The sequence below is a fragment of the Pholcus phalangioides genome, unplaced genomic scaffold (assembly GCF_987345545.1).
Source record: "Pholcus phalangioides strain wild (caught in Gottingen) unplaced genomic scaffold, Ppha-v1.0 ptg000009l_1, whole genome shotgun sequence".
Lineage (NCBI taxonomy): Eukaryota > Metazoa > Arthropoda > Arachnida > Araneae > Pholcidae > Pholcus > Pholcus phalangioides.
Window position 1 is genome coordinate 28,398,185 of NW_028301602.1, and position 27,360 is coordinate 28,425,544.

The 27,360-nt window shown below is 35.1% G+C and overlaps 1 protein-coding gene across 1 annotated transcript in view; it reads right to left on the reverse strand.

Annotated features, from left to right (window-relative positions):
• Window positions 1–23,681, reverse strand: part of LOC149082646 (sarcoplasmic calcium-binding protein 1-like) — a 53,915-nt gene extending 30,234 nt beyond the window's left edge. Inside the window, exon 1 of the mRNA XM_089235920.1 lies at window positions 23,361–23,681. The gene's annotated coding sequence lies outside the window, so the exon portion shown is untranslated. The remainder of the gene's footprint in view (window positions 1–23,360) is intronic.
• Window positions 23,682–27,360: the final 3,679 nt, after the last annotated feature.

Sequence of the window (27,360 nt, forward strand, 5' to 3'; positions counted from 1 at the left end):
CGATATAGCGACTCAATACTCCGTAGTTAGAATAATACATTGTTCTGTAAAATCTGATTTTATCAGCTGAAGACTTCGTTTTTATGTGGAAAAATAAAGTTTCTACCAATAACTCAGCTTCATCGATACTTTAGTGGTTTTGTGATATCCGATGACGATACTTGCGATGCTGATCGTGTCCAGACACTATGTTGTCATGATAAAAAAATTGTTACCCAATGGAACAGATATTAGTTAGCCAATTCAAGTCTATAAAACTTTATATTAGTGCCATTGTTTCTGAATTTAGAAAACAGATGGAAGCACTACTTAAATGCAAACATTCTTTGGAAGCAAATTTCATGTTAGGAACGCACTACGCATGAATTATCATTGACGAGCGGAGTAATTTTGGCTAAATTAGTGGTCGTCCACCGCTGAAGTGGTAAAGAAATCGAATAGAATGCTCGGTTTTATTCATGCAAAGGTCTCCTCTCACTCTCCTATAGTCATGTTCCGTTTTTCAGAGGCTTAGTTCGTCCTGGACTGGAATATGCCTTAAGGTTTTTGAGACCATACCTACAGAAAGAGGGACGTGATTGAGGGGTACAGAGAAGAGTTCCGCGTACTCTTGCTGGCACACACTGTTTGAGCTATGAAGAAAGACCCGATTTGTTGAATATGTTTAAATTATTAGAAGAACGCAGGTTAGGAGGATATGATCGAAGTGTTTAAAATTTTCAACGGGATGGATAGGATGGACCATGAGCTATTTATATATACACTGTCAAACAACTGCTTCGATAAGGGGACTACAGCATTGTTTAGTAAGGGACAATTCCAGGTCGTGGTGTCGCAGGGAGTTTTACTCTCATAGGATTGTTAATACACGGAATAGCTTACCGCCGGGGATAGTGAATTCTATCACGATTGACTCGTTCCAAAAGAAATACTATAAACATATTGAGATAAATTGAGAAGCTATCCATACTAAGATGAGTACCATAATTTTTTTTATTATATACTATTAATTATTAGTTTTTTCCCCTCTTTTTTTGGGTCGCTGTAATTTAGTTATATTTGACATAAATATTTTTCTTACTGGCATCCTTTTCTTTTCAGCCACCTCGTTGGGAAATTTGCCTGTTGTGTTTGTGTAAGACAAAAGAGTGTTTGGACCTTCACAGGTAGCAATGCGATAAGCCCAAATTACGAAAAACAGCTACGCACCACAAGATAGCAACTACTATTAGTTTCGTTATTGTAAGCGGCAGTATTCATCCTAAATTTGCATAAACGTGTGGAAGTTGAAAATATCTAGCTCAAATTAAAGACACGAACCGACAATGTTTTGTTAGTCGTACCCCCCCAGTGGAAAACATTCGCTGTTAAACAGAGATAAGTTACGAATACTTTGATAATGACAACCATCATTGAACCTTCTCACGAATTTTCTACCAGAACTCATTCAAGCCTTTTATAGGTTTATAAAGCTGTCAAAAAATATTTTTCAAAGACAGTTTTAGATTCCTCCGGGAATCTTTTTTCCCTCGAGTTTCATACTCGATAATCTTTACCCTGTGTGTGTGTGCAGCCATTTTTCCCTTCCCCTTCAATATTCGCCTCGTTCATTCATTGCGATGTATGTCGTAAGGATTTATTTATTATAGGTTCGTCGACGTTAAACAATATGATGGAAAAAGTAAAGAGCACCCTCTGCAATCTTTCTAGTTGCTGCCATTATGGGACATTTTCTTGTGTTCACAGTTGCTTCTAAAACTCCTATCAGTCTGGGGGACACATACACAGTGTCTCTTAATACCATTACTCTTACACGAAACTTGCTTTTGATGTCAAAACCTATAAAAGCGTGACAAAAATTTCACACGATGGTGTTAAAATGCTTGTCACATGCGATGGAAAGTATCCTCTTCAACATGAAAATCGATACAATAATCGATTCCGAGAAATCGAGTTTCTTTTATACGATTGTACGATTTTTTTTTCCGTGAAATTTTAAGCCTCGATCAAACGAGTTTCAATTAGAAAACATTTATTAGAGGTTTTTTATCTAAATGTTTCAGTTATTTACCTTGATCTAATTTTTTCATGTTGTGTTTTTTTTTATTCAGTGTCTCAAAATACCAAAAGTAGCATAATGTTTCTGAAAAATTGTTTTGAACATCAAAAACTGTTTCTTAATTGTTGTGCTACCAAAGACTCTTACAACAATACTGATTTTGACGAAGTAACTTTGATTTTTGAGGTTAACTTTTATCACATGGGATACTGAAAATAAATATATTACACATTAGAAATACGATAATATGATCAAATACTTTGGAGCCGGGAGAAACCCAGACCACATCGCCTCACGGCGATATCGGATACGGAGTACCTCTGGAATATTGTATTCAATAAATATTCAAATATAAAAAAATGAATAAATCGTCATAATTACGTCAGATTGCGGTCGATCAGATATCAAATACTTCTATAACGATTCATTAAAATCACGGTAATTGGTGTACCGAACGTCCATAATAGCAGAGCGTCCTGTAATGCTGACTGATTTGTTAATTTGCTGATTGCTAATTTTTAATCTGATTTGAAATCATCTACTCGAATCGTCAGTGATTATTTGATTGTGAAAAGCTGTCAGGAATCGTTAGGATGTAACTTTAACAGAAATCGTGATCAAACACTGCGTTCCTTAACCTTTTTTCGCCAATCATCCCCCCCTCTGGACCACATCTCCGTATTTGACACTCGTACACCCGTTTTATTCAAGTTTTTGGCCATCTGTTTTATTCAGCCCCCTCAAACCCCTCACACAGGAGGCTAGTGTTAAGTCAGGGTACTCTGTTTGCCATCCAACATCATCGACCTCGAGCTGAGAGAAGGGCTCTCAGAATTGTTGTTTTGGTGACCTATTAGCTGGAAGTAATAGCTGAAGGTTGAATATTTACATGCTTAAATTAAAAAATGATAGCACCTAATCTCATATGTAGCCTCCCGTATGGACATACGAAGCCCAGCATGTCCCTTCCTGGGATATGCCTGGAGAGGCCCCAAAGGCTCTATAACTTTAAAGTAACCCCCCCCCCCCGTTTCTATGGACAGTTCTCTGTTGTCACACTTTTACCCCCTCCCCATATTTCACTTAATCCTTCCCGCTGCTGTAGAAAAATCACTGTACACTATTTAAAATGTCCTTTTTTTTAAAAAAAATGAAGTAGCCTTTTCTGATTTTCAGTAGGTGCGAAATAAGAGAGAGAGGGTACAGGGGAAATTGTTTCGCACTGAGATATTAACTCTACAAAATATCTAGGCTTGTTAATAATAAAACAAGGTACTTTAAAGACGGCGAGATATCTCGTCAAGCCACTTGAAGCGTTAAAAGCGTCATTTATTCAGACCTGAATTTTTTTTACAACTGACTGTGCTCACTATTTCCATCTACTGTGGTAGAAATTCCAATTTATTTTCCCTCTTGGCGCTTTAGAATATCCCAGCACCGCAATGAGGCGTATGGCCCCAGGATGAGAAACACCGCTTCAATGAATGGAGACAGATAAGCTCGAAAACCTCATTAGAAATTCAATTTTAATAAAATTCTGAGATTCATTCAATGCTGACACACACACACATATATCCCTATATTGAGCGCGAATACTCTTAAAATATCTGTATTGGCTTATATACGAAATTTCTATATGCGTGTATCGTAAATTGAAGTCGAAAGTCGATCTGTACTGCAATAGAAAAAAGACGTCGAGCGCACAAAACAGTATAAAATTACCATAATACATTCAAATGCTCTTTGGAAAAGACTTTAAGGGGCTAAAACTCTACAGGATTTGCGATGTTACGGTAAATGTGATAAATTCGATTATTATGCATAATTACCGGTTGTTATGCATACTTACCAAGCATCGGTAAGTTTGACAAATTTAAATTTATCAAACATACCAAGACGATTGGTAGGTATGCATAATAACCAATTTATCACGTTTACCGTAACAGCGATATCAGTAATTGATGAATGGAATTCCATGCAACAGGATGCCATATAGAGGACATTATCCAAAATATGCCTCGATGTAGTCGATCTTTTAAGCTGTAATATAATGCGATTAACCAATGCCAAAGCGCATTTTTTTCCTACGAAAATTATTTATCTATGCCATTCCCTATTTTGTTTTCAAACGAAAAAAACAGCATGCTGACTTACATATACACACACGCTCGTGTGTGTATAGATGGAGGATGTATAGATATATATAAGGGTATAGTATATAAGTAGGCTATATATCCTAGATGCAATCTCGTGAAGAATGTTTTCCTAACCAAGATAACCAAACAAGAAAGAGGACTTAATGAAGATAGTTTTGTGGTGCATTCATTCTACGGAAGCAAATAAATTGTTCTAGCGTAAGTTGATCGGATTAGACGCTACGAAGGACAGAAATAAAAAGCTGCTGCTGCTGCTTCGTCCATCGTGCAATGTAATAACCGATTTGTGAGCATGTGCGGCGTTGTTGTTGTTGTTGTATTCCTATCATTTTCGGATTACTCCAGCTCCTCCTTTTCTTTCCTCATCGTTAAGTAGCCTCAACCTAATCCATATGAATTCACTTTTGGTTATTGTGATGAGATTGAGAACCCAGTTCATAAAATATTCACGAAATTATCTCAGCGGAACAAATTACTATAGTGGACGGATATAAACTTCTTGAATTTGTGTGACAAGGTTGAGTTTTTTTTTTGTTGAAGTTGTATCTCTAGAGCTTAATGAAAGTCTTAATATCATAAATAAAATACATGATTATGTTGGCCAAGAAATTCTGTATTCAATATTCAAACTGAAACGCACGCGATTTCAGTTTGATTCAGTTCGATTTTTTTTTATTTTCGATAAAAAAAAATCAATGTCTTTTTTAATTGAAACTGAATTATGAAGTTGTGTAGCAAAGTCTTTTCCTCGTGATAGATGAAACATACTCGTCCGTAAAAACCACAAAAAACTCTGAAAAAAAAAATCCCTCTTAGAATAGATGGAAAGTTTCAAAAGAGCTTCATCTCTTCGACCCATGGTTTTCCAGTAGAACGTGGGAAAAAACCCTATTTATGACATCCCATTTAGATTGGACGTGGGTGTTCGATGGCTATAATAAGCATATGTGTGACTCTTTCGAATTTATTTTCCATGGAGTCATCTCAAAGAATTGTTCTGAAGAAGCATCTGAGGGTCGAACTGAAGAAATTGATCTTAAGAAGCATCTGAGGCTCGAACTGAAGAAATTGATCTTAAGAAGCATCTGAGGCTCGAACTGAAGAAATTGATCTTAAGAAGCATCTGAGGCTCGAACTGAAGAAATTGATCTTAAGAAGCATCTGAGGCTCGAACTGAAGAAATTGATCTTAAGAAGCATCTGAGGCTCGAACTGAAGAAATTGATCTTAAGAAGCATCTGAGGCTCGAACTGAAGAAATTGATCTTAAGAAGCATCTGAGGCTCGAACTGAAGAAATTGATCTTAAGAAGCATCTGAGGCTCGAACTGAAGAAATTGATCTTAAGAAGCATCTGAGGCTCGAACTGAAGAAATTGATCTTAAGAAGCATCTGAGGCTCGAACTGAAGAAATTGATCTTAAGAAGCATCTGAGGCTCGAACTGAAGAAATTGATCTTAAGAAGCATCTGAGGCTCGAACTGAAGAAATTGATCTTAAGAAGCATCTGAGGCTCGAACTGAAGAAATTGATCTTAAGAAGCATCTGAGGCTCGAACTGAAGAAATTGATCTTAAGAAGCATCTGAGGCTCGAACTGAAGAAATTGATCTTAAGAAGCATCTGAGCGAAGGGTCCATCTGAAGATGTTTAAATAGGATATGTACGCTTCTCTAACGCATTTCTAGTTGGGGGAACGCTAACTATGCCTCTCACGCATTTCTTTGGGGTAAGCAAGTCCATGTATGTATGTGAGTGCCATCTTGAGGGTCCACTTGAAGAAGTATCTGAGGTGCCATCTGAAGGAATTGACCTGGAGAATCATCTGGGGGATTCGTCTGAAGAACCAACTGGAGGTCAATCGGTCTAAAGAACCAACTGGAGGTCAATCGGTCCAAAGAATCATCTGAGGGTTCATATGAATGAATTTCTGCGAAGAAGCATCTAAGGGTTCATACAAATGAATTTCTCTGAAGAAACATCTAAGGGTTCATACAAATGAATTTCTCTGAAGAAGCATCTAAGGGTTCATACAAATGAATTTCTCTGAAGAAGCATCTAAGGGTTCATACAAATGAATTTCTCTGAAGAAGCATCTAAGGGTTCATACAAATGAATTTCTCTGAAGAAGCATCTAAGGGTTCATACAAATGAATTTCTCTGAAGAAGCATTTAAGGGTTCATACAAATGAATTTCTCTGAAGAAGCATCTAAGGGTTCATACAAATGAATTTCTCTGAAGAAGCATCTAAGGGTTCATACAAATGAATTTCTCTGAAGAAGCATCTAAGGGTTCATATGAAGGATTTGGTTTGAAGAAGCATCTAGGGCAGAGGTCTTCAACCCCTTTTCTAGTCAGGAGCACTCCCTGTATCCATCAGCAAAAGAACACTCTTTTCTTCGATTTCGACGTGCCAATGCATGAAATTAAGATGATTTCAATCCCAGAATGCAATTTGTACAAGGTGTTTAGTTGGAACGTTGATAAAGTGCTCGCGAGCACGAAATCGGATACGTGCATCGAACACTGGGTGCTTCAGGGAGCACCATGGTGTTCGCGAGCAACGGGTTGAAGATGCCTGATCTAGGGGTTCATATGAAGGAATTGATTTGAAGAAGCATCTGAGGGTCCATCTTGAAGGAATGAGTCTACAGAGGCAACTGAGGGTCCATTTTGGAAGAATCAGTCTCAATAAGCATCTGGCCCTCCTGAAGAAGCATTATAGTGTGTCCAAGTTTTTCCCATTGTCAACTGCTAGGAGACAATCAAAGCATGATTGTGTGAGCTGTAAAATGGCTTACGGAGTGCGATTCAGAAAAGCACACGGTTTTCACAATAGGGAAAACAAGTCCGATAACCAACCAAGTCAACTTTTGTAGGATTTGGGGTTAGAGACCAATTCCTTCAGATGTATGCTCCCAGGAAATGAAATCCAAAGTACTCGCATCTGCCGATTATGATGGCAGCCAAACCAGACACCCCAAGTCTGGAACTCTGAAATAACTTAATTATAATTATAATAATAATTAATAATTATAATTTCATAAACCTTTATAGAGGAGTCCAATCCGAATGTGATGTCATAAACCTAAATGATTCCTTACAGCATTTTTTCACGCTCTTAATCCGAGCCTTACTTTTTATGCACTTTTTGTTTCGCAGCGTTCATGAGTTCCTTACGGAACAACCCGTCTTGTATTCACGCATTTCAATACAGATACTACTAAATCACACGTACTCCTCGTACATATTCCTCTACGGAATTTCCAACGAATTGGCACACGTCGAAATGTGCGTGTACGTGTTGTGACCCTAACGTGAAGTTTTTTGCTGTGTAACGCTTGTTATGATTAATGCTGCCATCAACTTAGCCATCACCAGCACAGATATTGAATATCAACAAAGGAAAATCGGTATGAGTCATGATACCGAACAATTTTGACATCTAATGCACTTATGAAATTGAAAAAAAAATGTTTCATACAATTCAAAAATGTATTTACACATTAACCCATGAATCAATGTGGAATGTGTCAATGAAAATCTCTGAAGTGAAGCAGATCAAATTTTATCGAGAACTATTCTCGATTATGATGATTATGTGATTTATAATCGTGATTTATTTTCCTCAATCACCATTTTTCGATCATAAATTTTATACTTATTAAGAAGACACCAACGAATAAGACATAAGATATACACGAAAATGCAAAAATCCCAATGCATTTCGACACCAATGGGTATCGTTTTCAGAGGAAAAAATATTTAACCACTAGTCACAACGCTGACCGAGTTTCCCACATGGGTTGAATACCAAATCTTAACGCTCGGTTGCTCAGCGGAACGTTAAGATTTGGTAACGTCCAAAACTTCAGCGAAAAAAGTACGTCTGTTCACTTCAAAGTTACCAAATCTTAACGTTCCGCTGATCAACCGAGCGTTAAGATTTGGTATTCAACCCATGTGGGAAACTCGGTCAGCGTGACTTGTGGTTAAATATTTTTCCTCTGAAGACGACACCCTTTGGTGTCGAAATGCATTAGGACCTCTGTATTTTCATGTATTTGCCTTATTCGTTGGTGTCTTCTTAATATTCTTGGGCAAAGTTGATCAATTCCAAATGGTATACTTGTTTACTGGCGATGTGCATAATGACAACTGCCCATGTATATATATCTTGTCGAAGCGAAATAAATGGTTCCCCGGTGGCACCCGATTCCCCAGGGACAATGTGCTTATATCACCGTGTGTGACAGAGCCTGGGGTGTCTTTCGGTTAATATCACTATCGCATTAACGAATAAATATAACTGTCGGTGTTGTTGAAAAACATAATCATCAAGATAGTTTTTAAAGAATGCACAAAACTTAAAAAAAAAACTAAATAAACTAAATAAATAAACGAAGAAACTTGTATTAACATCAACGTGACTCAAATAATACTATTCTCGGTCATTTTTGTTCCAATTTTTATTTCCCAATATGTGTTTTGGAGTGGGTGCTCCCAATACGATAGAAGGAAAAATAGTTTGATGTTTGTACTATTTTCCAACCCTCAAGCACAACTCGCAAAATCAATATTTTTTCAACGACACAAACATATATTCATAGAAGTGAAGTTTTCCTATAACTTTATACTTTTCAGACGAGTTCTGAAATGACATATCCCTTTGGGGTCGTGTAACAAACAGTTATAGGAAAACGAAGCTCTCTCGCACACTCTTTAGAAAATTGGAAAAACTTATTGAGGAAAATGGATTGATAGAAGAAGAAGATTGTGGGAAGGTATTTCTCTCGAATTCCAATAATACACTTATTAAAAAGTGATAATATTGTTGTTGATAATCCGAGGCAAACAGGTTGTACTGTTTCAACGAAGAAAAGGAGAAATCCTGTAGTATAGGCCTACATATAACGAGACAAATAAAAAGGAGCTGTATTTTATTCATAGTGTCAGAAAAAAAATGGTGCCTACTATCAGGGCCGTCTTAAGAGCACCTTAGGTCCCGAAAAAAGCGTTTCCTACGAATTCATATTTTTACTCACGAAAATCATGGCATTGAATTTCATTATGAGACCCTATGTATCTGAATATTCGGACAACGCCTTCAGGCCCACGGTCCGTGCCTGGGTGGTCTCATGTATTAAGATGGCCATGCTCATAATGGTAATTAATTTAATATTGAAGAAAATATCAATTAATGTATTACATGATTCAGTTCTCATCCGAGTAATCATGAAGTTGTTACACGCGTCCGAGGGTACCGTTGCTCAGCTGTGTGTGTGTGTGTGTGATATAGGTACAACAGAAGTTCTATCATCAACCAGTGATACCCAACCTGTGGTAAGCGTGATATCCTCGGGTACGTAAATATGCATTAACGGGTACGCGTATCATAATCAGCAATTGTCGAAAAATAGCAAGTACGTATGGTAATAAAAAAAAAATGCGAAAAATTTGTTAAGGCACAATATTCAACGGAGAGCCGTACGTATTTCTGAGAATACGAACGCGTCCTTCTAGGAAAACGCTAGCCTTCCATGCATTTCTATATGTGCGCAAGTTCCTACGCAATTTAAAGGGTGTACACACTTTCTACGAATTTCGGGGAGAGAGGAAGGGGTGCATACATTTTCTATGCATTTCAAAAAGTAATAATCACACGCCTCTTGAATTTCTAGTGATACGCAAGGTTGTGCGCATTCAACAAGAGGGTGTGCATGCTTTTCTAAACGTACGCTAACCTCCCACCACATATTCAGCGGTGTCGTAAACCTCCTACGCATTTCTAGGGGTTGGAAAAATCTGCGAATATCTGGCTTTTCTAGTTTTACTCACGCCACATACTCATTTTAAAGGGCTCACGAAAGAAGCTTCCTACTTGACAAACGTCCGAGGAGGACGCAGGATCTGCGAAGTGTCATCAACAAGTCCATATTTTTAGCACTCGAGTTGTTCGGGTAGAAAAGTATCAATACACACAACACGTTAAATACTTGGGCTGACCATATTTCTTTCATTAAAAATACGAGATATTGTTATCAAAGGGAAGTAAAATTTCTATTTACAGGCGAAGAAAGGTGTTAAAGTCATTGAAGTATAGTCAATTACAGGCGGAAAAATTATCAAAGGCAAGTAAAGTTGGCAACTATCACTAAATTTCTGAAAATCGCCAATCGCAAAAAATGATTCATACTGCAAGTCAAAATGTAATTCATAAAAAAACTATATGTTTGGTGAAATATGTGAAACGAATATATTAATGTGAATATAACTAATCAAGCTAGAGTCATAGTTATCATAATGCAATTTTTAAGTCACGAAAATTATCTTAATTCTTGATTTCAATTATTCATCTAAGCCTTGTTGAAAATAGGGGTAAAAACGGGAATTTTTTTTATAAAAAAACATATTGGGATGACCAAAATTACGAGAATAGCTCATAAAATACAGGTCATATAGTAACTCGTTATATACAAATTTCTGGCCCGCAAGCGACTGAAATACCGTATATCCGGCCCGCGGACTGACAAGGTTTTGCATTCCCGGTCTTTATGTGTTTATTATCTATTTCGCGAATGTAAAAATTTACAACTATCCTATATTGTGGATATAACACCATAAAAATATTTATCAAATTAAATTTAACACAAAGATGTACATTTTGAAAATCACGCATTGAAGCAAGGAAGAGAATAAAGGTAAAGAAGAGAATAAAGATAAGTTTGATCAGAGAAATATAACTTATAATAAGTGTACACACAAGTAAGTGATCCGGAAAACGAATATTTCGAGAGAGAAAGATAGTTTTTCACAGTAAATACGTCTCAACGAGCATTGAAAGTATTTCAACACACAGTGATAGATCTCTTGCTTGACACAAATATTCCCATCCATAACATTCGGAATTACCTTGGTTGATGAGGATCTATTCTTCAAAAAATATCTCTCTAGAGAATTTTCTCAAATTGACATCGAGATTGTTTCCTTTCTCCACATCTTTAAGGTTATATCGAAGGATTTTCCACACGAATACTATCAGCTCCCATCTCTCATCAACATTTTACTCTCGAGAAAGTTCTCGAGATAATGCTCATCAGTGATTAGCCGATCTCATCAAACTAAATAATTTTCTTTTGTGTCTTGAAATTGTCCTCCGCGTATTTCTTACAATGGCTCTAATTCTCTCAGCAATGACTAATGTAAACGAATTCTTGAGAAATTTCCAAGTTATTCTTGAAAACGTGATCCACTCAAACAACATCTACTCAGTCAGTATGAAATTAAATTGCCAGTTCAAGAAGTGAAAACTTATCATTTTAATTTAAATATTCAGATTTTTAATGCTTTATTTCTCTAAATTACAGTCGACATATGCGATTCACTATAGCTTAAAACACAAACTATAAACGATTTTCCTCTAAAATAAGCTTTTATATCTAAAGGCTCAAAACTTTTCATATATATATATATATATATATATATATATATATAACTATGGACAAAACAAAATAATTTATATGAATCACTTTAGGTATGATGATATCAACTGAAAGCAAAAGTTCTCAGACATAATACACGAACCATGCTCATCATTTCGTTCAAGTCTTTTCATCACCTTCACGCTTATGACGGTGAGAAAGAAAATGAGCATAGAATATGCTTATGGGAGGAAATGGAGGCTAAAGCCAATATTTTTCCCAACAAAAGGAAAGGGGGGAAAAATATTCCCATTTTTCCCGTAGCATATATCACTAGGCCAATAACGCGAGATGACAGCCTGACCCCAAAGTGAAAAGAATCTGACATCTAATATCAAAACGTGAGACCTAAAAGAGCTTGTACTTTATACACGAGCCATACTTTTTTGCTTAAGAAAGCAGATGAAAATAACAACAACGAAGGCAAAATAAAGGACCCACTTTATTTCTTGTCTTGAAGAAAATAGAGACGGGAAATGCTTTAACATCTCGCGGATCTTTTGTTATTCGATTCTTTATACAGCCTCCAAAGTACCCATAACACTGATCCATTATTAAAAAAGTGCGTCTGCCTTCGAATATGTTTGAGATAATTCTCTGGGGTTGTTTTTCTATTGGATCACAGCAACTACAATGTTTTTTTTTTATTACATCCCCATTTTTTCTCTAAATTTTAATTTTAGTCTTTTCTAGTTTTTTTTTCTTCATGGGGTAATAAGCCTTGTTGAACATAAGGGTAAAAACGGGAGATTTTATAAACAAAAAATTTGGGATAGCCAAAATTACGCGAACAGCTCGTAAAATACAGGTCATATAGTTACTCTTTATATACAAATTTCTGGCCCGCGAGCGACTGAAATGCCGTATATCCGGCCCGCGGACTCACTTATTCTCACTTATTTATTTATTTATGGTTTTAGAAATGGGTCGAACAAATTTGATTTTTGGACGTGGATACAACTTTTGAAATTGGATACCTGGCCGAACTGGCTCACATACACGAACAATTCATCGACATGTAAAAAGTAGTGTCGGGAATCTATTAAAATTTTTATTCGATTAAGGGGTCTCCTTCCTTTGAACTATGATTCAATGGAAATACCATTAAAAATATTATTCAACCATTGATTTTTTTTTAATTAGACACGTATATATTTGATCATATGTGATATCATATGCTGTGATAAAATGTTTTACATATTTTTAATACTTATTTTAATTGGAAATTAAGAAAAAGGCACATCATTGACATATTGTGAGAATGATAAAATATTTGAGATCCATTCATAGCACACTACTTGGGTTATAAATTAATATTTAACTTTTTTTCAGTTTTAAATAAGGTTAACTAATGAAATCCTTTTCATCATTTTATGACCTGAAAAATATTTTTTATTAGAATCGATATTTATTCAATTACATCCATGTCATGCTATTGTATCATGTGTACAAGGTGTTAATAACGAATGAGTCCATAATAATTTTCCGATAAATAGAAACAAATATAAATGGTTATATATTTATATATATAAATAGTATTTTTTATGATAAATTTCTACTACAGCAGAGTTTTTTTTACCATTTTAAAAAGTAAGAGATTGCTTATTTGACGGGTTTTCTTCATTAATTGTGTGATACTGTAAAACAGGCATCTTCAACCCGATACTCGCAAACACCACAGTGCTCCCTGAAGCACCCAGAGTGCTCGATGCTCATGTCCGATTTCGTTCTCGCGAGCCCATAATCAACATTTTAACTGAACACCTTGTACTAATTGCATTCATGCATTCGTATGTCAAACTTGTCGTAAGGGTGCTCTTTCGATTACGGGTGGAGGCAATGCTTGCGACTTGAGAAAGGCTGAAGACCTCTGCTGTAAAAGTTTCTTTTATTCATATCGAAGCCATTGCGCATCGGTAAAATTTCACGTTCTTTTAGAAATATGGTCACACTAATGAATACTATACTAATGATCTATTACAAATACCCTTAAAAATAGTATTTAACCACGGATTTATTTCAAGTTTACTATAACTATTTAGATTTTTTTTTAATCATCAATGCAATTTTACATATCTTCAATACTAATTTTTTCCGCAAATTTTCAAACACAAAAAAAAAAATGTATTGTTTGGTATTGCATCAACACTTTGTGCTCATGATAAAATAGCGATAGCGTGACATCAATGTAATTTAATAAAAAAATAATTCAAAATAAAAAAAAAATGTTCGAAATTTTTTTTTATGAAATAAGGTAAAAGATTGAAATTTCATTGACTCATTCTAATTGAAATTCAATTTTAAAATTTAAAATGAAAAAAAATAAAGATTTTTTCACAAATCAAATATCGATGAACGGATCTAAAACATTTCGCCTCATTAGATGAACTGAACAGTCGTTTGTTTCAAATGTAAATTTAATTAATAATAAATTTGTGATTAATATTTATTCAATTATATTTATGTCATGCTATTTTATCACGCGTGCAAGATGTTGATGCGAACAGTATTGAACAATACATTTTTTTTCCAAATGTCTGAAAATTTGCAAAAAAAAAGAGTACCGAAGATATTCAACACTCTCAGTGCCAATCCCGACATATCGACATATTTCGCCAAACTTGATCTGCTTTATTTCAGCCACCCCGAAATATCTCGTCTTCTAAAAACGCGTTGAAGTTGTTTATTACTGTAAAACATGTTTTCCTTCCTCCTCTTCAATCAATCAACTGCCAGTGGGTGGAGTCAGCTCTTGTTCAAGGTTAGATAAGAGAAGAGGCGAGAAAAAAAGAGAAAGAAATATACGCTATAGGTGGCCAAATACGCCACCTATAATAAAATAGGTGGCAATTTGTGAAGGTTCCGCAATTTAAAATATGGCAGTTATACTGCTGATCAGGAAAGTTTCAAGAACTGCCTAATGGGTTAAATAGCTTTGGGGGTATAGCATATGCATTCAAAATTATGTGTCACAAATATGAAATAAATCATTCGTTAAATATAACTTTCAAGTGGTGTGCACGCAAATTTTCCAAAAAAACACATTTTCGAATTTTCAAATATTATGAAATTTTCTGCGTCTAACTGCTTCCAAGTTTTTATTCTACCCTGTACTAGAAATATTTTTAAAATATTTTAATATAAACAGCTGGCAGACATTATACGTATATGCTAATGTTCTCCACTAAAATACACTTTTCTCAAAACTAAGGTTTTTGCTAGATAAGGAAAATGTTTTTGAACACCAGTCATTCAAATATCTTGAAACTGTGTGTGCCTTTCAAAAGTATGGTGTTGCATACTTTTACTCGAGGATTTTTCATTAAACGTATTTGAAAAAATTTTGTGGCACAAAATATGGGTAAACTTTGGTGATTTTTGAAAATTTAGCAAGTTCCAGAAAAAAAAAAAACCAACAATTAAAATCCTAAATGCTCGCGTTAAACTGTCTTAAGAATATCAATAGTATTTGAGGGAAAAAATTGAGTGCCTAAAGTGAATAGAAAATTTTTAACTGTTCCTTATAAAGGAAGGAGATTTCTCCCACATAGGAAAGCATGGGAAGCCAAGATCATGCACCAACCCCATCAATGATGTTTCTATTATATCATAGTTTTTGAGGCTTTTTGACTATTTTAAAAGGTATGAGGCTCATTAAAAGAACTTAATTCTAAAGGCTCTGAGGCTAATAAAAAGCTTGAGATAATATTTTAGGCACCGACTACTACTTAACCATATATACATGCACCTCCTAAATGTTCCTCTGGGGAATTTCTAACGAATTAGTACATGCAGGAACGTGATGAGTATGTGTGTGTATGCCTGGCCCTAACGTATTGCGTGTCAGAGTTAAGCTAGTTTCATGTTATACCGCAGTACTACGCACAAACTCTAGTCATATCGCTTTACGGCAATTTATTACCGATCGAGTCCATCGGAAATGAAGGCACCATCCATTGGTGTTACCTCGGATCCGCTTAAGGAAAGAACTTTTTGTTTATGTTGCATCTCCATGATCAAAACCGCAAACCTTCATGTTGGTAGACGAGCATCTTACCACTCCACCACTAAGTCAATTTCATGCTATACTAGTGCCGCCACCTGTCTTTTATATTTTGAATTGAAAATGGCAGTTGCCTGAATTTTCATGTTGTAAGTAGTGTGTTGAAGGTTCGTCTAATCTCTGCGGAGAGACTTTTTCAAAAGAGAGCCAAGATTTCAGGCAACTGCAGATATTTGTGTTAATATTTGATGGTGTGAGTGACTACTGAGGATTGTTCTGGTGACAATAGTGGCATAATCAATGACAATATCCTGCTTTGCTCTTCCTCTGCTCTGATATTGTCTCGTTGAAATATGGTCACTTTAAGTATACCGCTTAAATATGAGGAGGTGGTGTGTACGGCTTCTTCTCAAGCTAAATGATACCCCATCCATGTAAATGTGTCTAACAAGGTGACGTCCTCAATGTGACGTCCTCAAAAAGTACATTCACCTCACCTAGAAACACATAAAAAATAGCGGTGGAGTGTCATTATTAGTCCAAAAAAAAAGACAACATTTGGCTACTCATCGCCTCTCGCGCTTCTTGGCAATATCTACAAAACTTTCTTTTCATTTTTTTTTTACTTTTCCTCCTCCTGCTTCTCCCTTTTTTTCTTTATCTGTACTACACCTCACCGCATGTGTTGTTTCAGAATGATATTACTGAAAGACTCTAGTGTTGTGGACTTTTTAAATTCATTCTTAGTCTCTATTGGCGTTCAGATATTAATATTTACATCTTTTAAGTGGCCCATTATAATTCCACCGGATTGTTTTGTATTTTATTGCATATTTAAATGAGTAGAATCAGTGGCAATTTTTTCAAAACGTTTTGAAGATGCCACCTTTTGAACCTTTCCGTGTAAGTTTTGGTGCCTAATCTGCCGTCAAAAATGCAAACTTGCTGTATTGATGGCGCAAACTATCCAAATATATTTTGATGAAAGACATGAGTGGAAAAGTACACAATATATTGATATTTTAACGTTCCGGAACTTCCATGAATCATTCTGTATAACTGCATTCTGTATAAAAGAGGACGAATACTACACACACACAAGGCTACTATAAAATCAATACCTATACGTTTTCGTTAGTGCATATAGTAGTCATTCGTGACTGAAACGAATGTTCTGTTTCAGGGTATTCATCCGAACGAGGGGAAAAAGTGTGTCGGAGGGGGGGATGATTCACGGAATCTTCATTTCAAAGAATCTGACTTCAAGAAATGCTCAGATTCCTGTTTGTAGAAGAAGATTATGTGTTTGAATTTTGCTTTGCATGGAACTGTAAATAAATGAGTTTTCGGCTTTGTTTGGGGGGAAAATCACGCAAAACAACGCTTTTGTCCGTCTCAGGTAGAGGAAATATTTGCCAGAAACTAAATTGAAGTTTTGATTTTGCTTGTATTCGCTGTAACATTGTAGTGGCGTGTGCACGAATTACGAATGGAAAAAGAAGATCGCGAAATTGTGTGGTTAGAGCGACGGTTGATTATAAAGAAGTACAAATACATATACGTGGCGACCTGCACAAATATTCTTGTCGATGTCGGAAAATATATCGAATTCAAACATTGAATATATTCCGTATTACATAATCACTCACGACAATTCAAGTGTGTGCGTCTTTTATGATTTTCAAAACATATGATCATAATTGGATGAACTGTATTGAAGCATTTGTATGCACAGGGTGTCCCATAATTGACGGGCCCATTTGAGAAATGAATAAAAGAAAAAGAACTGGCAGTTACAGGGATGTACTGTTTACTGTTTAATTTTTCCGGAGTCCGGTTCATTCACTAATATTAGAACGAAATAATCTAAAAGGCGTTCCAATTGAGATAAAGCAGTGATTTCCCACAATTTATAACATGAAAAAGTAAAAAAGAAATTGTAATTCACTCGTAATGAAAAATCCGTTCTTACGACAATTTTCACGTCAATGAGCTCTCGTCATAACGAACTTAAGCTGTATTTCATAGTTTGGCGTTGCGGTCATATTTTGTGCGGTGCATGTAGGGTATATAATTTGTATAGCTGATAAAACGGTTTCACAGTTTTCCATTATCTTTCTAGATGAAACTTTTATTCTCTTAAGTACACACAGTGAAACCTCGTTAGAATGATATTCGATACAAAGATAAATCCCTCTATAATGATATATTTTAAAAACGTATTTGAATTGCATATAGTCTAAAATATTAAACTCCCCTCGATACAACGATATTTTTTACAACGATAAATATCCCTATAACGATATTTTTCAAGGAGATTTCTAAACTACTGCAGGGATAATTTTTATAATCGCTATAAATCATCTTAAATATATTTTTAAATTCCTAACTAGTTTTGTTCTTTCGAGGGTGTCTAATATCATCTGTATTTTGCACTATCTACCCTTTGACAGCGTTAATGAAGTTTCCGTGAAGCTGTTCTCAGTGTAGTACACAAAAGCATTGTGCAGTAAACTACTTTAAAGGGTGAAACAATTAACTGAATTTTATTCATCAACTGATCGATTGCAATTTTTCTCTGTGAACAAACACTCATAAATACACTAATCTACGGTGGCACTAACAACGCTAATTCAGAAAAGATGCCAACAACATCATAAATTTGGCGACGCCTGATATGATAGTGTTTTCTCACGATAAAACGATAACCTCTCTAAACCGATATTTTTTCTTTGTCCGCAGATTATCGTTATAACGAGGCTACACTGTATATAATTCTGAAAAAAACCCGTGTGTTACTCAATCAATGTAATGATTTGCATTTCAAGAAGCAACAGACATGGATGTCTATCTTACTTCGTGGTGCTAATAAAGGCTTCCGTAATGTCTTGTGAAGAGAAAAGGTAAAAGAAAACCAATTCCTGATACTAAGATTACTGTACTTTTTCCGGAGTCTCCAACGATGGAAAAAGACGTGGAATGGATGAAAAAAACACTTTATCTCTGACTCGACCGCTTTAAAAAAAAATAAAAGAGAAAAAAAAGGCACCACAATTCGAAAGCTTTTGCTGTCTTTGTGAAATAGACAATGGCATGGAAGGGGGGAAAATAGCGTGGCAAAGCTCTTGATGATTCGAACACGAACACCGAAAGGCATCTTGACTAAAAGGCAAACTTGGATTAAGCTGGGGAAAACAAAAGAGCACCGACAGCCAAAACAACAAAAACAACTGGCATCTTATCAAGATGCGCTTACAATGAAACTCAACTCAGTTCAGGGCCAAAACCAAGGATTTAGGTAAAATAAGAAAACAAAGTGCAAAGTTTTTGACATTACACCTTGCTCTCTCTCTCTCTCTCTTTTTTTTAAGTTCCGGGGAAAATCTCTACTTTCATGAAAAATCCATTAGAATCAATTGATTTTTAGTAAGAGTACCTACGTCCAATCGTTGGACAGGAATGGTTCGATTTCTGGGTATCGATAATTTTGCTCTTCACGGTAAACTCAATATCTCAATAACAGAGTATTTCTCCAAGCAACTGCCATATAAGCGTATGTATGTCACGGTAGATGTGATAAAGTCGGTTTATGTACTGTACATAATAACCAGTTATTATGCATACTTAAAAATCGTCTTGGTATATATAAATTTAATAAATTTATCACTTTTACAATCGATTATGTATATAATAACCAAGTGTCGTTTGTGAATTTGATAAATACTTGAAATTTATCGCCTTTATCTGTGATTATGCATAATACTCAAGTGTAATTGGTGAATTTGATAAATATAAAAAAATTCCAAATGTGATAAATATATTCAGATCCCGATATAATGATAGCAAATTTTACGATCGTACCCCGATATAATGATACAATACACGTGTGAATTATCATTATAGTACGATACATTTAGCACGATTTATCATGTTTGCTAACGACGCGACGCTTGGGTATTATGCGTAACCACCGGTAAAAAGGATAATTTTTAGTAATTAAATTTACCAACGACGCTTAGGCACTATGTGCAATCGCCGGTAAAAGTCATAATTTTAGGGATATTTATTAAACTTAACCAAAATGCTCGGCGGAGTAAATATTTTTGGTGCTTTTTTTTTTTTAAATCTAGAAAGGGTATTTGTCAGGCCAGGACTGCAGCAGATGAAGGGAAGTGTTAGTTGGTCAATTATAATCTTGAAAATGCTAGAACTGTAAATATTATATTATGAGGTTTTATAAGATTATAGCAGAGAATTAAAAGGATAGAGATTCTGATACTTTAACTGCTGTCAAGTTTTTCCCTAACCAAAAAGGACAACCCTGGTTTCTTTTTTCAGCTATTTGAAAACTAAAAATTTCTGCAAAAATGCATATTTTTTCCCGTGAATGTAATTTCTGCGAGCCTAGTTCTCTTCGTTAACTTAATCACGTTTTTGAGCTGACTAAGCTGAATTAGTCCGATCTTCCTTCTTTATTCCGGGTCTGGAAATCAGATCATGTTACTCTTCCGCTCATAAGGGTTCGTTAAAGTTAAGATAATTAAAGTTAACACAATTCATCCACCATTTCCTATTATTTCCTATCATTAAAAATGCCATTTTACAGCAAATCTATGAACGTATTAGACTTCAATTTTGAGCATGTCTGTAGCTTTACAAGAAATTTATCGAATTTAGTACGAGATAAAAAAAATCAATCATCTGTAAAATACGATGTACGTTCAAGTGAATACAATGAAAAAAAAAAATACACACTGCATTTCTAAGAAAGTGAAAATGCAAAAGCTAGCTTTTCCTATGCACGCGCAAAGCGTTTTGGTTTCCATTCCCTCGAAGACACAGCGATACCTTTTGAGCTCTTTTGCTATTTCCGGATGCGAGTTGAAAATAAGTGAAAGAGTTTTTTTTGAAGGCACAGGAGAGATATAAATTTCATTAACTACTCATTGTGTTTAGAAAAAAAAAGAAGTTAAAAAGAGAAAACTTAATTATATTTGAAAAAGCGCTTGATCAAAGGTGGTGATTACTGCCAACGGGATGAAATAATATTACAGTGGGACTTCGGTTAACGAGCAATTCACACAACGAGCAAAAATTTTGCGCTTTGTCCATTTATTTTCACGTTATCACAACTGAGCTGACGATTTTTTTGCTTTCGCCCACACACGTGTTATGGAATTGCGGATAATATTCTCCGTTAAAGAATCCGGTAAGCGTGCCCTCGCTCGGAAAATTAACACATGTGCGAGTGTGAATATTTACGATACGAAACTAGGTGCAGCAGCATTGCAGCCATGCGTATGTGCACTTGAAGTTTCCATTAAATTCTTTTTAAATTCTGTAGAAAACTGTGGGCTGATTGCAATATTGAACGTGACTTTGGGGGGGGGGGGGGCTAGCTGATGAACAGGAGCCACTACTTGTCGAAGAGATTGTGTGCTCGGGTGCTTTTAGGGAAAACCATGGACTGGAGGTGCATGAGGATGGCATTCAAGAGCTAGTGGTGAAAAATGTCTAGAAGTTGACGGAAGAAAAAGTTATGGATCTCTTTTGCATGCACCAGCAAGAGCTTATGTACTGTATCTCATCTGAGGAGGAGAGAAAAAAGGAGATGCACCCCCCCCCCACATAAAATGAAATTAGAGAGATATGTAGAATGTGGGAATCTGTGCAAAACTCTGTAGAAAAGAACCACCACACAAAATAAAGCTGTAGCAGTGTGCGAGCAATGAATCTGTCCAACGAACACTGCAATTTCCCATTTTCTAGAAATCACAATACGCAAAATACAATAATTAATTTCTTTCTTAAAAATTTACATTTACAAATAAAAATACTAAAAATAAGAGAAAGTCCATAAAAAATCCGATTTTAAGTATATAATTTCAGATTTTTTTTCTAAGAAGCATTCATCAAAAAAAAATAAATTTCGCTGCTTTAAATCAATTGTGACAGTAATGTAGGACTCACTGCATTCTTAAACCTGTGGCCACGAAAAGATAGACAAAATCATTATTTTTGTACTTTTTTTTACCCTGTAAATCAGCTGGAATATTAAAATGAAGCTCACTATAAGTTTCGGTCCAGGTCAGAGGTCTTCAACCTTTTCCAGTCGCGGATATTGCCTGTACCCATCATATAAAAAACATCCTTACGGCAAGTTTAACATACGACTGCATGAAATGTCGATGCTTTCAATCCTTGAATGCAATTCCTCCAAGATTTTTAATTGGAACGTTGATCAAGTGCTCGCGAGCACGAAATCGGTCACGAGCATCCAGCACTCTGGGTACTTCAGGGAGCACCGTGGTGCTCGCGAACAACGGGTTGAAGATGCTTGGCCTAGATGATGCTCTCCAGGAGTATGAAGACCCTGCAGTATTGACGCTTTTCTAAGTGATGATATTGCTAAGCTTTGACTTCCTACTTGTCCATGACTACAGAAGTAATTAACCACATACAAAATAGCCCTTTCAGACCCTGGTATCACAAATGCGTGAGTTGCTTTTTCTCACAGGATTTCGTAAGTTTTGAGTTAGAAATATGGTGAATATGAAAACTTTGAGGGCTTTCATCAGAGGACAGCATTTACAGTGTAACTTTCAGGGGGTTTTCGAGATATTTTCCAGGAGAACGTTCATCCAGGAAAAAAGGTGATTTATTACATAAAATTTAGCGATATAACTCTGGAAAAAATTGCATGAAAGGGATAGTGTAAGAAATCATAAGCTACTTTTTTGCTATTATCAAGCTCTGGAGTTTCTTTTACTCGTTTAATAGGATCATTAAAAAGGTTTCAAGTAGCATTAACTACGTAGATACAATAGATCTAATGGCTCTATATAGCAAATAAAATGTCCCCGCATTATTGAAAAAGGCATTATTTAAAACCGAGATGTGAATAAATATACACTCTGGAAGTCGTTCTTGAGCGGAGAAACTATTGTTGCCGAACAATTCATTTCCTCCACCATTTTAGGTACTTACCGCGGTCTGATAAAGTTTTATGGCCAGGTTCACTTTGGCGTACAAGAAAAATTTGGTGAACACCGGTATTTTATATTTGTATTGAGAACATACAAAACAGACCAAAACAATATTCATATATTGAAAAAAGTTAATTATAAATTTTTCAATAAATTTTTATTAATTTCGATAAATATGATTTTCTTTGAAAAATTAAAAAGAAATTACTCAAAATTTTCAATATATATATATTTCAATTACCCTCAACGATTTTAACAATCATAAATATTTAATTGAAATAAACTAAATAAATTAATTAAAAAATTCGTTTTGCTTATAGTCTACCAAACGGCTCAACATTCAAAATATATCTCCAAATTTGGCGTAAACCAAATAATTTCAGGCTGTAATAAACAAATAAGTAATACTTAATTAATGAAATATAACAATCAGAAATATACATGTAAAATTTCAAATTACGAAGTTTAAAAAAAATTAAAAATAAGTTAACTGAATTAAAAAATGGTTAAATGATTAAAAAAAAATGAGTTAAATATTTCAAGAAAGTTTCAATCACTTCGCGAACATCAAATATTTTCCCATAAATTACAATGATGTATTATTTGAAATTAGTCATCAAAATTCAAACACAAAAATATACTTAAATTTTTTTTTTGTAATTAAGAGAAGGGATATTTACCGAGAAATTTCCGAGAAATTTAAGAATTTATCTTGTTCCGTCGGGATCTTTCGCGAAGTGTTTGGCAGCCGCAGCAGCAGTAGCAGAGACTAGCGTTAGTGTTCGATTTTCGCTGGAACTATTTTAGAGAAAGAGAGAGAATCCCACTTGTTGAGTTGCGCTCCCGGGAAAAATATATATCTTTTTTTTTTCCCCCCGTGCTATCGTTGCTACCAAGTGAAGAATGTGTCCACGTTCACCAAGGTTCTTGGAACAGAACTGAGCCGGGATGGATGTGCAACAACGAATCACGGTTACCTTACCCCAACAAACATCCGCGCATGCTCTCCATCATCATCATTACGACGACGACCATCCCTCATCCCTACCTGATGAAATAGACTTAGTATTTTCTCTTGTCAGTCTGTCTATACTGTATAACGCTATATCACCCCATACCATACCCTTAAATAAAATGAGACGCGTCAGCACCTATGATGATCTCTCGCTCTCGAATTAACCTCACACAATGGCTTATCTAACAAATTCCGAGGAAAATTTTTTACACTTTTTTTTTTTTCGTGTGCTACCTCCGTTATTTTGATTTTACTCGAGTATGTTAATGACTCGAAGAAAGTATGTTTAGCATTCAGTGCATTGACGTAATTGGAATTTCATTCGTTTAACCCCCCTCTCTGTGGTTCACCCCCGTGAAAACGTATTGAAAGAAATTTATCTTCTCACAAATACGGATGTAAATTGGTGCTTTTCTTTTAGCATACTGTTAATTGAAGCAATACATCATCACAGCAATTTAATTAATAAGAGTATAATTTTTAATTGGCTAAAATGGTTAATTAAGGGTAAGATATACAGCTCGCTATGATTTTAATGTTATTTAAAAACAGATTAAAAGGGGGTTTGGTGCACGCAAATTTTCCAAAAAATACATTTTCCAATTTTTAAACACTATGAAATTTTCTGCGTCTAACGGTGTAAAAGTTTTTGTTCTACCTGTACTAAAAATATTTATAAAATATTTTAATATAAATTGCTGGCAGGCATTACACATGCTAATAAAACTAAGAAGAGAGAGTTTTTCGCTAGATAAGGAACATTTTTACTAATACCTCTCAATCAAATGTCTTGAAACTTTGTGTATGTCTCAACACTATGGTGTTACATACTTTGACACGAGGATTACATATTAAAATTACCTGAAAAAATTTTATGGCGCAAAACACGAGTAAATTTTGGTGATTTTTGAAAAAGCTGCATGTTGTTAAAGTTAAAATTGAGGGAAAAAATGACCAACAATTAAAATCCTAAAATCTCGAGTTAAAATATATAACTCCATAGCATTGAGAGACACACAAAGTTTCAAGACATTAAAATGAATGGTGTTCGAAAAAATGTTTCCTAATCTAACAAAAAACTTAGTTTGAGAAAAAAAAACCTTTAAGTAAGAAAAACATGAACATGTTTAATGCATGCCAGCAGTTTATATTACTAAAAATATTTTTAGTACAAGTAGAACAAAAAATTTAATACAGTTAGACGCAAAAAATTTCATAGTTAAAAATTGGGAAAATGTGTTTTTTGGAAAATTTGCGTGCATCAACCTCCTTAAATCTTGCTCAGCTAAACTAAGTTTAATAGTTTCTATCTTGAAAATCTAATTTCTATCTTGAAAATCTAGTTTCTATCTTGAAAATCTAGTTTCTATCTTGAAAATCTAGTTTCTATCTTGAAAATCTAGTTTCTATCTTTCAATCTCATCAGTTCATTGCGATTTTATAAATCTTTAAACAGGTAAAGTTTTAGAAACTCTCAAAATATGACACCAAAAAGGCACCACTTCTTTCTAGATGAAAAAGTATTGTACTTATTGTACTGAAATGAGACTAAAAGATGTTTTTTGTAAAATTACAAAGTACTTGACTCAAAATACAAAGTATTATTACAATGTATTTGAATATACATGGTCAAAAGACCCATTAGACTAGCTATATTCAAATACAGTATACAAGAGGGTTAGTTTGAAAGATATCGAAATTATATTAAACACTAAAATGAAATATCTTTTATGTTCTGCCGAGAAACAACTCGATAGTGATATCGAAACGTGTTTTTAAAATTAATTAATTTACTTGTTATCATAATTTTGTACACGGTTTACCATGTATTAAAAATATAATTAATTTTTTTTAACCTTTTAAATTTATCCTTAAATATTTTTTTCCTTCACAATTTTTATTCACTTTGTTGCTCATGCTACTAATTTTATTAGCGTTTACCGGTATGGAACACATTTTTTGATTCTTTGTTCATTTCCAAAAATTTTTGTATAAGGCCGGCATTACACTATAAAAGTTTGGTAAAAGTTATTTTATAAAACTTAAAAAATGCAGACAATAAGACTACCGGTTGCATTTGCGCGAATATAACCTGCACGATCATTGGTTGCATTGTCCATGTTTTATAAAAAAGCGTTTATCAAACTTTTAGAGTATAATCCCGGCCTTAGAAACAGCCTGCTCCAAGTTTTATAAAAGAGCGTTTATCAAACTTTTAGAGTATAATCCCGGCCTTAGAAACAGCCTGCTCCAAGTTTTATAAAAGAGCGTTTATCAAACTTTTAGAGTATAATCCCGGCCTTAGAAACAGCCTGCTCCAAGTTTTATAAAAGAGCGTTTATCAAACTTTTAGAGTATAATCCCGGCCTTAGAAACAGCCTGCTCCAAGTTTTATAAAAGAGCGTCTATCAAACTTTTAGAGTATAATCCCGGCCTTAGAAACAGCCTGCTCCAAGTTTTATAAAAGAGCGTTTATCAAACTTTTAGAGTATAATCCCGGCCTTAGAAACAGCCTGCTCCAATTTTTTTTTGTCTATTCTTATTATTACTAACGTCAGGAAGAATATTCATCATTGGCTTCTTTGGATTCATTTTTTATCTATTTTTTTATTTATTTATATTCATGAAAAAATAGAAATACATTTTAGGCCGGGGTTACACTATAAAAGTTTGATAGAAGTTCTTTTATAAAACTTGAAAAATGCTGAAATTAGGTTATATTCTCGCAAATACAACCGATAGTCTTATTGGATGCGTTTTTAAAGTTTTATAAAATAGCTTTTATAATGTAATCCCGGCTATAGACACGACCTCAAGTTTTGACGTGAATACGTATTTGCGCCTCAAATCGCTTGGTAGGTAACTAACAAAATGAAATTATGTCAGCACCATCGGCTTTGTATTTGGAATAAGCGATACCAACGTCGTCTATTTCCGTTGTGAACTGCTCGAGATATAGCGGAAAACAATTTGTTACGAATCAGGGCAGCGGGTCTGGTGTCCAGACGGGAAGAGATATTGAAACCGAAATGATATCATTGAATGCACCTTTGCAATGTGCATCTGACGATATCATTGCTTTTTCGAAGATTTATAACGGCTGGCTGGTGCTAAGATATATTTCGGAAAGAAAGAAAATTCAACCGCCCTTGTGGGGGGGGGGGGGGAATTGAACCTACACTCTCTTACTTGCCGGGTGAGCGCACTAGACTACAAAGACATCGAATATCTCAATCTTTCCTTTGAGCCCTTGTGCACTAAACGGGACCGTACATGGACGGTCGGACCTAATTCAGTCCAATGCACACAATTGCTGACCCTGCCACCACATTTCGACTTATGTGGATAGCAGAGAGTGACATAATCTTCGAATAAGTCGCCATCTGGTGGCAGTGTCAGCAATTGTGAGCTCTGTCCTGAATTAGGTCCGACCGTCCATGTACGGTCCTGTTCATTACACATGTGCGCTAAGGAAAGATTCGTTGCCTTTGTAGTTTTGTATGTTGACCCGGAAAGTAGGAGGACGTTGGTTTTACTTCCCTCAAGGACAGTTGAACTTTGTCTTTCCTAAATACATTTTCGCATCAGCCAGCTGTTAAAAACCTTCGTATAGATATCGGAGAGTGTGTGATACCCACTTATATATAAACAATCCCTACATTGCT